The 14,540-nt window shown below is 43.2% G+C and overlaps 1 long non-coding RNA gene across 1 annotated transcript; it reads left to right on the forward strand.

The window, feature by feature from the left end:
- Positions 1-1,442: 1,442 nt before the first annotated feature.
- On the forward strand, positions 1,443-7,174 carry LOC133733231 (uncharacterized). Its single transcript, XR_009857582.1, has 3 exons — positions 1,443-1,790; positions 4,917-5,049; positions 5,138-7,174. It is a non-coding gene; the product is annotated as an uncharacterized LOC133733231 (long non-coding RNA).
- The last annotated feature ends 7,366 nt before the right edge of the window (positions 7,175-14,540 follow it).

A 14,540-nucleotide genomic window follows, 5' to 3' on the forward strand; every position in this document is an offset into this window, starting at 1 on the left:
CAGTGTAAACCTCTCCACTGAGGAAACTTCACTGCGTGGCTTGTAACGTAGCCAACACGAGAAAATCAATCCACTATAAATCAAATGAGTTTACAGTATTCAAGTAGTGATGTTCATAACTATCACTTTCACTTAGCAACATAGCTAACTTGATTTACAACTGATCTAACTTCTAACTCAATTTCCACACGATCTAAATGAGCTAATCTTCCAACCTTCCTTGATCTCAACGTCTCACTGATCTTGAGAATAAGGTATGCAAATGAACATAGTATGCAAGGGAAAACAGCCAACAAGCAAAGAGAGTTTTCAGAAAATGATTTGTGAGAACATATGCAGCACAACACAAGACAACTTTTAGATGCTAAAAAAAACTCTGCTAATGAAATCAGTTTCAAAACCTTTTATAGGGGAGAAAGACTCCCTCTCAATCAAATCTCTTTTTCATATCAAATAAGATAAGTAAGGAAAGCTTTTAAAACTGATTTTGATAAACAATCAATACTTCCTAACTGTTTGCAAATCCAATCTATATTTGATATGCATCTCAAAAACCTTTTAATGCAGATAAGTATATCAAATCAACTTAACCGATATGCATATCAATTCTAAATGCAAAGTGATATGGAATAAATACCACCTTAAACTCAAGATCAGTGAGAATGATTCTCCCGGATTTCCTCTTCAAGTCTTGCACGCCTCTTTGATTCCTTGAGCCACCGAAAAACTTGGAGAAGCCTTTTCCTAGTCTTATGCAACTTGTGTTCTCCTAGCAACCTTGGGAAAGTTATGTGTTGAAGGATAATAGCCCAATATCCTTACATTAACTCAAGCCCAGAATTCCAATTGAAGATCGAAATGACCAAAGGAAATCTAAACCTGTAATCTGAACAGCTGTACACGGCGGTGGACGAATTATACCCAAAACATCAATTCCTCAAAACTCAATCGAAATCGAAAAATAGTTATACCAGAACGTAGAGCTCAACGAGAAGACTAATCCTTGCATGTCGTCATCGGCTTGGAGTCGCTGGAGAATGCTGAAGAACAGCCGAAACAGTGGAAATTTCTCGACTTCGAATTGGCTTCGTTGGAGCTCGTCGGTGGAAACCCAAGCCATAGGCTTGGTCGGGATGTCGAGACATTCCTAGCGCCGGTGGTCCGCCTTCGAGAAATAGCCGGACGGAGGAGATATTGTCGGGTCTTCTTCATGGGTCGCGGGTCCAAGAAACGGGTCACCAGCTCTCTGAACGAAACCAACGACCTAGATCGCACCGAAATTAAATCCTTTGATTAAAAATGAATTTCTCAATTCGCAACTTCCAAAATTCGTAACAAATAGTTCGGACGTCCGAAAATTCCACAAAAATTATCACGAACTCGTCTTGAAACTTACTTTACATTCGAGTTAACAAACTGAAGATTCACTTCAGTAAAGTTTTCTAAAAAATTCCCCTAGTGTCGTTATCACTTATCAAAAAAACAAAATTAATCTCAATTAATTTCATCTTAATTCCTTAATTTTTTCCTGGGGCTCACGTTGCTCTTTGTGGTATATAAATAAAGGACAAAAGGAAAGCAGGACTGTTCCTTCCCTCGTTTTGGCGTAGCGCAAGGTTTTTGCAGAGAGTGCAGTGTACCCAGAAAAAGAAAGGTTGAGAAAATTTCTGAAAAGTGGGTTGTGTATCAGAGAAAGGTAGCACCTTTTGTCTTTCCTGGTGTTGAAGGAGGTTTGAAGTGTTCGCGACCGCTTGCGGAATTCAACAATCTTCCCAGAAATTAATTCAAAGGTACGGACTTTTTTGAATTTGAATGTTTATGTTTTGCTTTGCTATTGGTGAAATGAATAGGTTGGGTAATTTTGGATGTATAATCATGGTAGAATATAGGCCGATTTGCCGTGTTTGAGAGGGTGGTTTCAAATTCTAACATGGTCTTGTGTTAACCAGATTCTGGGTAGAATAGGAATCTGGGCATGGTTGTGGTTTGGGTATAGGAAGTTAGACTGAGAAATTGATTGATATCCATTTCTATTGGCAGATTGATGTGATGGGTCCTAAACGGGCTGGTAAGGCAAAAGCGAGTGAAAGCGCTGAAGGGCCTGCTACTGGGATTGCCAATAGGGGAGGGGATGAAGGGGGTTCTAGCGCCAGCTGATACCGGCAGGTACCATAGCCAGGGGTAGCGATGGCCGATGGAAGTTATGTGATGGGACTCCCATTGATTAGCCTAGTGATACCATGACTGAAGACCAGATCTAGGAGTTTAGAGTGAATTGGAGGATCCCAGATGAGGTGGAGCTTCGCCCCTTGCGAGAGGGGGAGATGGCGAGTCACCCTGAAGAGGGTTGTACTGCCGTGTACAAGTACCAATTTAGGTGCAGGTTGTTGCTACCGCTACCTGGTTGGCTATAATACATTTTGTTTTGACTAAATCTCGCCATCGGTCAAGTGCTGCCTAATACCCTCAGGCAACTGCTCGGTACTGTTGTGCTATGAAGTGCAACCAATTAATGGACAAATCCCCATTCATCACGAGATTAGTGCTTGCTACAAATTGCAATATTCAACAAAGAAGGGCAATAGTAGGTGTGTCATTATGAAGGCTAGGAAGCATAATGCTATTGTGGAGGAGTTGTTGTCCTTTGTCTATGCGTCGTGGAGGGGCAAAGTAATGATAGCCAGAAAGGGATGGTGATTTGGTGCTTAAATGCAACTTACGGGCAATAAGGGCACGGTCATCAAAGAAATGGGAAATATTTGAACCCGAAATTATCGTACCACGGGGATTGAAAAGCTAACTCCAATCCTTGGTTGTGCCGATTACTAAGTCACCAACAATTAACAAATAAACCTAGAAAAATAGCACCAAGCTATTTACATGCCCGGCTCGGAACAACCAAACCTAAAATGGGTCAAGAGAACCACAAGTGAATGCGGAATCTCACAACCTAGTGATATGGACAATGAAAGTGGTTTGTGAAAATTGAGTTTAATTGATTGCGAAAAATAAAATTGCAACTAAAAATTAATATAATAGGTACTAATCAAGATATGGAAATTAGGTCATTAGGGTATCATCCTAGCCAAATTTAATGAACAAATATGCTCCGACAATGGTCATTCAATTCATAATGGCATCAAGAACCGTATTCAAGGCTTTTCAAGGCTCATGGGTCATTAGATTCCTTAAAGGGTATTCCTACTCCGGATCAAGGGTCATAGAAACTCAATTGGGACAATCTAGAGCCTTGTTAGGGCCTCTAGTTGCACCAAATGGCGAAGAGTCCTAGAATCAAGGTTCCCAAGCTAGCCAATACAACAATCGAAATTGGTATTGTAACTAACCATGTTCTAAACAAGTGTCCTAGCCATCAATTAGAGAAGTGATTAGGTCCCCTAATTTGTTCTAGACATTCTTATCTACACATTCAAGAGGTAATCAAGCTCCTAAGCATGCATCTAAACCAAATATTATAGAATAGAACATATGCCAAACACGAAATTGAAAACCATTAAATCAAAACATATTTATTACATTAAATCCATGCTAGGGCTCAAACCCTAGCTTCCTAAATAGACTACTCACAACCCATCCACAAATCAACAACAATATACATCAATTAAAGAGGTAAAGGTGAAGAGGAGTGAAAAGTAACAAAAACAAGTCACAAATTGCCATGGAGTAATTATGACAAATCTTGATTTATGTCTTCCCACTATACCCAGTCTCAAGTCTTTATGTAGATGAGATCCCTTGAAAAATTGATGAGGATTTGATGTGGTGTAGTGATGATTGAAAGAAAATATAAAGTGGGTATGGTGGTGGTGTTCTTAGTGAGGAGAAGAAAAGATGAGAAGATGAAATTTTGGTGAGGTGGTGTGGTTCTTGGTGAGGAGAAGAAAAAATGGAATTGAGGGTGGTTGAGTGTGGTGTGTTGGAGAAGAAGATGATAGGGAATGGTGGAGTGGTGTATGTGGCTACAGTAGGTAGAAGAATAAATATGGAATGAGGTGAGGTCGGCGTTTTTTTTCTAAAAGAAGAGGATGATTGGAATTAGAGAGAGACTTCCGTATGGCACCCGCACCACGTGGCAGTGGGGCGGGCCAATCAGTGCCCAAGCAGGGGGATATTTTGGGTATTTCACATTAAAAACCAGGGGCAGTTTCGAAAAAGAGGGAAAAATTTTGGGTTTTTGATTGGAGGACTGCACTGCCCCACCACGTGGCAGCCCCCACGCAAAAATTTTTCTTGGAATTAATGTAGTGTAGGGCTGGAAGAAGAGAGGGATGGGACATGTGTCAAAACGTGATAGGAAGGAAAGGAAAAAAAAGAAAGAAAATAAAAAGAAAAAAGAAAGGAAAAAGATGAAGAGTGCACGTGGGGAGGGGAAGAAGGGTAATTCATGACGTTATCAAGGCTAGATTTTAATTATTTAAAATATATATATTCCTCTTTTTTTTTTTTTTTTTTTTTTTGCTTCTTCTTCTTCTTCTCTCTTCTCAATGAACTTCCGCATATACCATCCGAGACAATTGGATTCCACTCCCTTGATGTCATTGACCATAGTTGACTCGCATTGACTAATTCATCCTTTTGTCGGAAACTCAAATCTTCACCATTTTCACATCATTCTATCTCGTTTCCGCAACTTCGTTTATTCTCTACACAATAAAAAAAAAGGGGTTAATTACATAATAATTGACTTGAGGATTAACTTATTTATAGTGTTTTAGATACAATTACATGTATAAAAATGTGTGTAATCAGATGGCGAAATGAGTATTTACCTCCTGTGTCCCGTGACTTTCAACCTTTGAGTAAGTTTTTGCCCTCATTTTTATGAACTTTTGTAGATTTAGATGACTTTATAAGATATGGATTCTAACACTTGGGTATGTGTCGTGGTCCCCCAGTCGATTGAATTGACCGATCTGGAGAGGAAGCGTCTTCAGAGGGTCGTGAAGTACTTTGGTAAGGGGACGAGGCGTGTATCTCGTGTGTGTCGTTTCGCTGTACTCGAGGAGTATGGGTTGAGTAGGAAGACGAGTGAGTATTGCATTTTGGTGAATGTGTAGTCGTAATTGTTTTAACTAGTATATTTGTGTTGCTAACGCTTTGTTTCGTTGTTTTGCAGTTAAGATGCCGGATAACAAGGCCAAAGAGAAGAACAAGAAGAAGACGAGTGTGTGTGATGAGTTGTCGGATCATGACTTGGTTTTGGGTCTCGCCAAGGATGCGCTAGAAGCCCAGAGGCATGACGTTAGTCTGCTCTTTTGGCGAAATTTTTCGTTGTGATGGGGAGGTTGATCTCTGAGTTAGTGTGGAGGAATTTGACGAATTTCCGCCCAATGTGGTAGAATATCTCGTACTAACCTCGATGACTTGCATATCGAGGATACAGGAGGAGTCAATGAAGGGGAGAAGCGAGAAGATATTGAGGTGGAGCTCGATTTGGAAGAGGTTGCGAACCAAGAGCAGGATGTTCTGGGCAAGGGATGGACCTCTGTTGCCTAGAAGTTGGCGGCGCTGAGGCGAGAGGAAGAGGCTGGGCCGGAGAGGGAAAAGATTTAAGAAAGTGGTGGCTAGAGGGAAGCGATAGTGGAGGCTGTAGTGCAAGAAGTGGTGGTTCAAGAAGTGCAAGGGGAAGGGGGTGGCGATACTGATACCGCTTGTGTGGCAGAGGTCTTGGTACCACAAAATGTTGCTGAGGGTGGCCATGAAATAGTGGAAGGAGCTACTTGTGTCGAACCGACACCGACAGTTGCCCAGAAGAAGAGAAAGCCACTAAGGCTGGGGGATTTGATGAAGGGGGTCCCAATTAATCCTTAGCTTACTAAGAGGGTCAGAACTGGTGACGCTGGGCCCTCGAGGCAGTCTAGCCAAGGAGAGTCATAGCCTGGGGGATCAAAGTCTTCCTAATCCTCCAGGCCGTCTTCTCATGGTTCTGGCACGTTTACCGGTGCGCACCTAAAGCGAGATTGGACAAGGTCATGCTAGATATGGAGGTTGAGAAGAAAGAGCAAGAAGAAGCTAATGAGATCGCAAAGCAAGATGGGTTACGCCTGCATAAAGAGAGGCGCTTGGCCTTTTTGGATGCTGCCCAGCCAGGTCGATACCGACAGCAGCATGGTCGAGCCAATGGCAAATGGCGTTGTCAGCGCCAGTTACGAGTGCACCGACACCGATAAAGACAGTTGCCATAACGCTGCTAGCGACAGCTACAGGTGCGCCGACACCCTCGAGACATGGAGATCAGTAGCAGCCTCTTTCAGAAGTCCCCTAAGGAGTGACATTTTGTAATAGGATAGTGCTAGTTTAACCTTTTTTTTGTTTTTAAGATTATTGTGGATAATTTGTTTGCTTTGGTGATTTGGACACCGTTTGGCCCAATTGGAGTGACCTGCTTTAAATTAACCATGGTTGACTTTTGGGTTTCATAGACTGACAGTGAGTCTTCCCATGCGCTGTGAGCATTGAATGAGTGTTTTAATTCCAACGCAATCATAATTGCATTTTATTACATTTCATTGACCGTCGAGTTTTCCAAGCCAAAGACAGTGTTTCGATGGTTCAGTAGGCTGTATAAATAGTGTTTCGATGGTAGAGTGTGAAGTATCAAGATAACAAAGAAAATGTGTTTCTCTGTGTTTCTGATTTTGCTTCTTCTCCTTAAAGCCATGCTTGTAGGCGTGCCCTTGTTTGAGCACCGTAGACTTTTTAGTTTAATCTCAGGCCTGGGATATAGGCTTTATAGCTTAATCTCAGGCAGGCCTCGGTTCTCCAGCAAAGAGATGGGCCGCTATCGCATGTGGAGATCAAGAACCCATACTGGAGCAGAGATGTCTTCTGATTGGCTAGGGAGATCCAAGGGCAACAGGAAAAGGCGTAGGCGGTGAGGGAAATTGAGTCTCGTGGCATGCTGCATGTCGTCCGTCAGTGGTGGCTGGTCATGCCTGCAAAGTTGGCACCGTTCGTGGGGCAGAGAAGATGTTTAGCGTAAAGTTGGCGTTGTTTGTTTAGCGAAATGTAATTGACAGATATCTGTGTATTGCTATTGACCACAAAGCTTTAGGTGGAATAAACGAGCAGAATTTGTTTATACTTGGTATATGTTAAATTTGCTGTTTTATTTATTGGAAGTTGTATGTATTTGATCAGGATATATGTTAGCTAGTAGTATGTTTGCATACTTTTGACTAATTTATAGTTGTTTAGGCACGTTTGTGATGCTGTTTAGCGTGTAGTCCTTTGTATTTTACTTAAAATGACACTTTGAAAGGATTACTATTTTGGGCATGTATAAGAGATAAAGCATAAGACATGGGCAAAATATACTGAATAATCCCCTAGTGTTGTTTTAAGAAGCTGCTAAAAGCAATACCAAAATACAAGCATATGAGGGAGGCTGTAAAGTAGCCATTACATAGGTAGACTGAAAAACAAAAAGCTGGAAAAGTAGATGTGCAACCGACAGTTGGTGTTGACGGGAAACAGTAGCGAGAGTCCAGGGATGGTGTTGTTGTCGCCTACATGGGGAAATAACGCAGATGTTGGGCCTTCCAAGGATGTGGCAGAGTATTGCCATCTGTCCTCCTCAGGTAGAATATGGCTGGGCCAGAAGACTCAATAAGCTCATAGGGGCCATCCCATGTGGGCTTCAAACCTGTTGGTGTTGGCATGATCTCCTTCATAACCCAATCCCCAACCTTGAGAGGACGCTGGACGATGCGAGAGTTGTAGTGGCAAGCTAACTTTTACTTGTTGTTAATATTGCCTAAGTGTGCTCGCTCACGTTTCTATTCAAGTAGGTTCATGTTGAGATTCAGCCCCTCTATTTTGGTCTCGGGATCATAGCTGACGACACGATCAGAAGTGATGTTGGTCTCGACAGGTATTGTTGCTTCAGTGCCAAAAGCCATGAGGAAATGAGATTCCCTGTTTGCCCCAGTGGCAGTGGTTCTCAAAGCCCAGAGTACCTCAGGTAGCTTGGTAGCCCACAAACCCTTTGCCTTGTCCAACCTCTTCTTCAAGTTATGCTTGATGAGTTTGTTGATGGCCTCCACTATGTTTGAGGGTGTGCTGGCGAGGCGTAGAGTATTGTGGTGCCATATTTCCTAACAAATTCTCATAGTGTGTCATTGTCGAACTGTGAGCCATGGTCGGTAATGATGGTCTTAAGAATACCGAAGCGACAGAAGATATTCCGCCAGAGCATATTTATCAATTTTGCTGTGGTGATGGTGGCCAAGGGTTCTGCCTCTATCCACTTAGTGTTGTAGTCGACTACAACAATGGCAAATTTATATTGATCTGTGTTGTTGGGAACTTTTCCTACGAAATCCAATCCCTATTGGGCAAAAGCATATGGAGCAATAATGATAGATAGAGGTACCGAGGGGGCGTGTGTGAGGTTGGCAAACTCGTGGCATTTCATACAGGTTTTGACAGCACGTTCAGCATTCGCACCAAGTGTTGGCCAGTAATAGCTAGTGCGCAAATTTTTGTAAGCCAAGGATCTGGTGCCAGAGTGATTGCCCCACACCCCGCCATGTAGCGAGAGTAGAACATAATTACCTTCCTTTGTTGTGATGCACTTTAGGTATTGGAATGTCTGACCCTTGTGGTACAATTTGCCGTCTTTGAGCATATAAAGTGAAGCCCTGCGCCAGAGGCGTGTCGCCTCAATAGGATCCTCTGGCAGTATGCCATTAGTGAGGTAAGTGATGAAAGATGTCATCCAGGAGGGAGAGGCTGGTGTTCAACAACAAAGATTTCAGAGTATGGTTTAGAAATACTTGGTTGAGTTAGTGTCTCGACCCTGATGTTGTTGTCGCCATCCTCGAGAGGAGCTGTAGCAAGTCTCGCCAAGCTGTCTGCTTTCGCATTTTCAGTCTCGGTATCTTGGTAATCTTGAAAGAACTGAAGCCCTGTAACGAGGCCCCTACCAAGTGTTGGTAATGGCTCAAGTTAGAATCTTTGGTCTGAAAATCACCACTTACTTGGTTAACCACCAATTAGGAGTCATTGAAAATGTTGAGGTTTATGGCTTCTAACTCTTGTGCCAGTTGTACACTCATTACCAAGGCTCCATATTCTGCAATATTGTTTGATGCTTTGAAGCTGAAGCGTAGAACATACTTGTATGTGAAACCCTCTAGATCTGTAATAATGATGCCGGCATCGCTGTGTCTATTGTTAGAAGAACTATCAATGTACAGTTCCCAGACCTCGCCTGGTATCAGTGTCGCTGGCGTTTTTTCTTGATTCTCGGCATCTTCCAGATGTATAAACTCGGAAATAAAATCTGCCGCAGCCTGGCCATCCTTGGTTTGTAATGGATATCGAATTCACCCAGTTCAATTGACCATTTCACCAAGCGTCCTGATGTATCAGGTTTCTGCAGTTGCTGCTTGAGGGGTTGATCAGTGAGGACATGAATGGTGTAGGTCTAGAAGTGTTGTCGTAGCGCCTGGCGGCACTGACCAAAGCGAGAGCTAGCTTTTCAATTCCTGGGTACCTGGTCTCGGCATCTATAAAACCTTTGCTGGTGTAGAAAACTGGTAGTTTATTGGCGTGCTCTCGCCTGACCAGGGCAGAGCTGATAGCCGTGCCAGATATTGCTACCTCACTTGGGACAGGCTTGGCCAAGATAGAAACAGATGCCAAATAGTTCTTGATAGCAACAAAAGCTGCCTCGTGCTCCGGACCCCATTGATTTGTTTCTGGTGTTGGGTCTTGAACAGTTTGAAGAATGGGGTACACTTGTCTATTAGCCGCGAGATGAAGCGAGACAAGGCAACCATCTTATTGGTTAATTAATGACTGGACCTCGTTTCTGGTGATTGGTGTCTTCATGTCCAGTATCGCCTCAACCTTCTCAAGGTTAGCATCTATTCCCCTCGTGGTAACGACAAAACCTAGAAATTTACCACCATGTACGGAAAAAATGCACTTTTCTGTGTTCAATCGCATACCACTGCCAAGGATAATGTCAAACACGCTGTGCAGGTTAGGGATGTGACCATCTACTGTCAAGCTCTTGATCAACACGTCATCTACATATAGCTCCATTATCGTACCAATATGCTCAACAAACATGGCGTTAACTAGCCGTTGATACGTGGCGCGAGCGTTTTTGAGGCCAAAAGGCATTACTTCGTAGTAATAGAGGCTCTTGTCAGTTGTGAAAGCAGTGTGTTCCCGATTCTTGGGGTCCATTTTGATCTGATTGTACCCAGAGAAAGCATCCATGAAGCTTAGAGTTTGTGTCTGGCTATCGAATCCACGAGTTGGTCGATTCTCGGTAACGGGAACCTGTCCTTGGGGCAGGCCTTGTTTAGGTCAGTGTAGTCCACATACATATGCCATTTATCATTTGCCTTCTTGACCATGACCACATTTGCCAACCAAATGGGGTAGTTTACCTCTCTGACAAAGCTTATGTCTTTAAACTTTTTCACTTCTGCTTGAATGGCCCTATATTTTTCTTCATTGAAGGCCCGCCGCTTTTATCGTACTGATGGGCAAGAAGGGGAGATGTTTAGCTCATGGGCGATTACCTCTTGCGAGATTCCGTGCATATCGGCATAGGACCAAGCGAACATCTCCTGTCTGGATTTGAGGAATTGGATCAAAGCATCACCTGTCTCGAGATCCAGACCAGACCTAATCCTTACCTTTCTCTCGCAATGGTCATCCGAGATTGAGACAGATATGATCTCTTCAGCTGAGCTTGGTCTCACTATTTGCTTGGTTCTCTTCTTTTGCTGAGATATAGTGTCGCAATTTATTCCTGGGTCATCTCGGGGATCATCTGGTTTGTTAGAGGGAGAGGGTTGTCCACCTAGCGAGAGCACTTCTCCCCTTCGCCCCAGGCGATAGTTAAAGAGTTACACTGACTACCCATTTCCTTGTCACCATTGATTATGAGGATACCACCAGGTGTCAGTATCTTCATTGTTACGTCCCAACCTAAATTTACCGGCATACTAGTCTTTCGGACGGTAAACGACATTTACTTTTACTTTTGACTCCATTTCAATCTTTTAGGGGGTCCTAAAAGTTGACTTTTTGTTTGGGTTATTTTTTGAGAAAATTTCCTTCATGAAAGTTGTAGATAACATTAAACAGAGTTCGGGGACATGTGGCACGCTAAAATCAAAGTTGTAACGAAGAAGTTATAAGGGTTTCAAGTCAGTGGCAATTTTATAATTATGTTGAATTCATGTCTATAAATAGCAATCAGACTTTCCATTTCGGGATTTCTTCTTCTCTTGTCGGCGTGGCTTTCCGGCATCACCGCCGTTTAGTCCGGCCACCTATGGCCATGGAATTGGTATCGATCTCTTTGTCTTGAAATAAGGTTTCCATCCATATATGTCTTGCATCCTATCATTAACCATAGACATACGACGAATCGAATCAAAGAAAGTTACTGTAGCAGTTTGACATTTCCGGTGATTTCTCTCGTTTCCGGCTACCTCCGGTGATGATTCTTGTTGGGTCTTTGAGCTCTTGGATCATACAACCATCCCTCAAAGTCTCTTTGAAGTGTAGAGCATGAATCGAAGGATTGAAGATCAAGGGTTTCAATTTTTCCCACTTTGCTTTCAAGGTAAATTCCGGACTTTCGACTTGAAATTGGACTTTGTTGTAGTTATGAAAGTTGTTTAGAATGTTGAGATGATGATGTTGGTGAAATTTGGTGACCAGAATCGGAGTTGGCCGGCGGCACGTGGGGCCCACGCACCGCCACTGTTGGTGGCTCGTGGAGGCGCGTATGGCCGGTTTTGAAGTCCTGTTTTTGGCTAGATAATTTAATTGTGAGTGGTATAACATGTAGATATGATTTTTGGTGCAAATCGGAGAAGTTTAATATTGATTTTGAATTTCCGAAGTTCGATATTTTGATTATCGATTTACGAGAATCCCACCGTCTGATATCTCTCGGTTCTAGCATAGAACCTTGAAATTAATGAATTGATGTTAATGGTGAAGTTTGGGTTAAATCGGAAAAGAAATGGAAATGTTGATTTATGAGGATATGATGTTGAAATCGTATTTAATTGCTGAATTATTATTCATGAATTATAATTGTGTACAGGGGGACGTACCGAGGTACTGCTAGACAAAGAAAACCGTATGCGTGGTCCCCTAAATAGTACCGTATGCGAAGAACACCACCGCTGGACCAAACTCAAAACCTGGAGCTAAGTCTGGATCGGCCTAGATTGGCCTATATCACGTTTTGAAATCCAAGAATCCTCCACCGTTAAACTTCGTACCTTGATCTTTTGCTCCACACTATGAATCGTCCTCCAAGGCTTGTATATGTGTGATCTAGAGGAGGAGAGGATTCTAGAAAGGTAAGGATCAGACCCAGCCGTGGGCCGGAGGTCGGATTTACCATCGGGTCCCAAGCTCATAGCTTTGCAGCTTTGATCTGCCGCGTACGGTGCCCTCCGCTGCAAGCCACTACCACAAGGAGGAGCGCTAGGTCAATCTGAACGTCCCTGACTTGGCGGCATCGTCTGGGGTGGCCGGAGATGGAAGTTCTGACCGGGTCGGGTTTCTGGGTCCGGGTTGGGTTCTGTCGGTTCTGAGGAGAGAGAACGGAGGAAAAAAATGGAGTTTCTGAAAGTTTTGGGTTTTATGAAAAAAAACCCGGAAATTTCTATATTTAGAGAAATTTCTCCAATTTTCCATCGGCCATAACTTCCTCATACTAACTCCGATTTATGCATACCATATGTCCACGAAATCGTATCGATTCGCTCTACGACTTTCATGAAGGAAGTTTTTGGAGAAACCCAATGAATAAAAAGTCAACATTTTGACCCCTCGAAAATAAAACGTTTCGAGTAATTATTCGTCCGAAATACTTCCGCTTCACCCACAAACCACAAAATCGTCAAACAACTACTAATTAAATTCCTGAATAATCCTCAGAAAATAATAATGAATTTCCGGGGTACTACATTTAATGGTGTTGTTACCAGTGGCGGGAGGCCTGTATTGGTGCAACTGACCATTCTGAATGAGGTATTCGATGACGTTGTTTAGGGCATAACAGAGATTAGTGTTGTGACCCGAGTCTTTGTGATAGGTGCAATACTTATCGTTATCCTCCTTTGCCTGCTTGTTTTTGCTGAATCGACGTTTAGGAGGAGGGATGATGTCTATGTGGTTATTCTATATCCCTTCATAGGAAGCATTGAGTGTCGTGAATACTTCGTACCTTGGCTGAGGGAGATTTTTCACATATGGAGTGTCCTGGGAGTCCCTGTTACGGTTATTGTCGCCGTACTGTTGTTTGGCTTTTCTAGACTCTTGCCATAGTTCTACTGGCGTTTGTCTTAACTATAGCTGGGTTTATCTTGTTACCAATCTTTGCCCTTGCCCTCTTGTGTGGGGCGAACCTAGGCCAGAGGTTTTGGGTTGAGGGTTACTATTGCTGCTGCTGGAGTCTCGGTACTGCTACCATCTCGGAAATACCAAAAATTTTGAATTCTGCCTATGCATGTAGAGTGGCTACTTCCATGAGTTCATCATAATCCCTTGGTCTGTGAGCATTGATTTCATAGAGGAAGAGACCTGGCCTAAGTGCCTGGCGAAATGCATTCTCTGCTATCATCTTGTGAGATTCCGACACTTGGTAGCCATAGATTGCCACCTAGTCACGAAGTCTCGCAATCCTTTGCCCTCCAGCTGTTTCACTCTGAAAAGTTGAGCAGTTGATTGGTACTCGCTGGCACGAAGAATGAACTTGGTCACGAATTTATCTGCTAGTTGCTGGAAGCAATCCACTGAAGTGGGTGGCAGACCCAAGAACCATGTGAGAGCCTCCTCACAGGGTCTCCTCAAAAGCATGACAAGCCATAGCGTCGGGAGTAGTGGGTGTTGTTGAGGAAGGAGTTGAAAATTTCCAGATGCGGGTAAGGGTGTGTGGTACCTTTATATTTGTTCATCTTGAAGGGCTTTGAGTCAGATGGTCGCTTCTCAGCCTAGGCCTGGCCTACCCTTGAACCTTACTGACACCGGATACCAAGCCCTGATCTCGGCGGCCTCAATTCGTTGCTGAAGTTTGTTAATGGTTTGGTTCATTTGAAGGAGTAACCCGGTAGTCATATCTAAAGCTGTGTTACTTAACCCTAGGAGTAAGGAAGGCTCTAGCGGTGGTTTGGTAAGGGAATCATTGTGTAAAGTTGTGTTCATGTAGATAATCCTCTGAGTGGTGCCAGTGGTGGGGACAAAGGTGTTGGTTGATATGTTATTGACACCTGAAGTACTGGCAGGCTGGCTGGCTATCCCAGATGTAGGTGCGCCCATGGTGAAAAGTGTCTCAGGTGTTAGGGTAGCACTGAGTGTTGGTAACAGTGTCTGCTGGAGAAGGCGTTCCAAGGTGGCATTATTCTTGACCCTTTGCTGTAGTGTGTTGAGGACTATATGGTTTTGTCTTTCCACTGCCGCTGCGTGGTTCTGTATTTCGATCATGGCCACATGTTCTCGTGCTACCTACTCTTTGAATTGGAGAATGT

The sequence above is a fragment of the Rosa rugosa genome, chromosome 2, assembly GCF_958449725.1.
Source record: "Rosa rugosa chromosome 2, drRosRugo1.1, whole genome shotgun sequence".
Lineage (NCBI taxonomy): Eukaryota > Viridiplantae > Streptophyta > Magnoliopsida > Rosales > Rosaceae > Rosa > Rosa rugosa.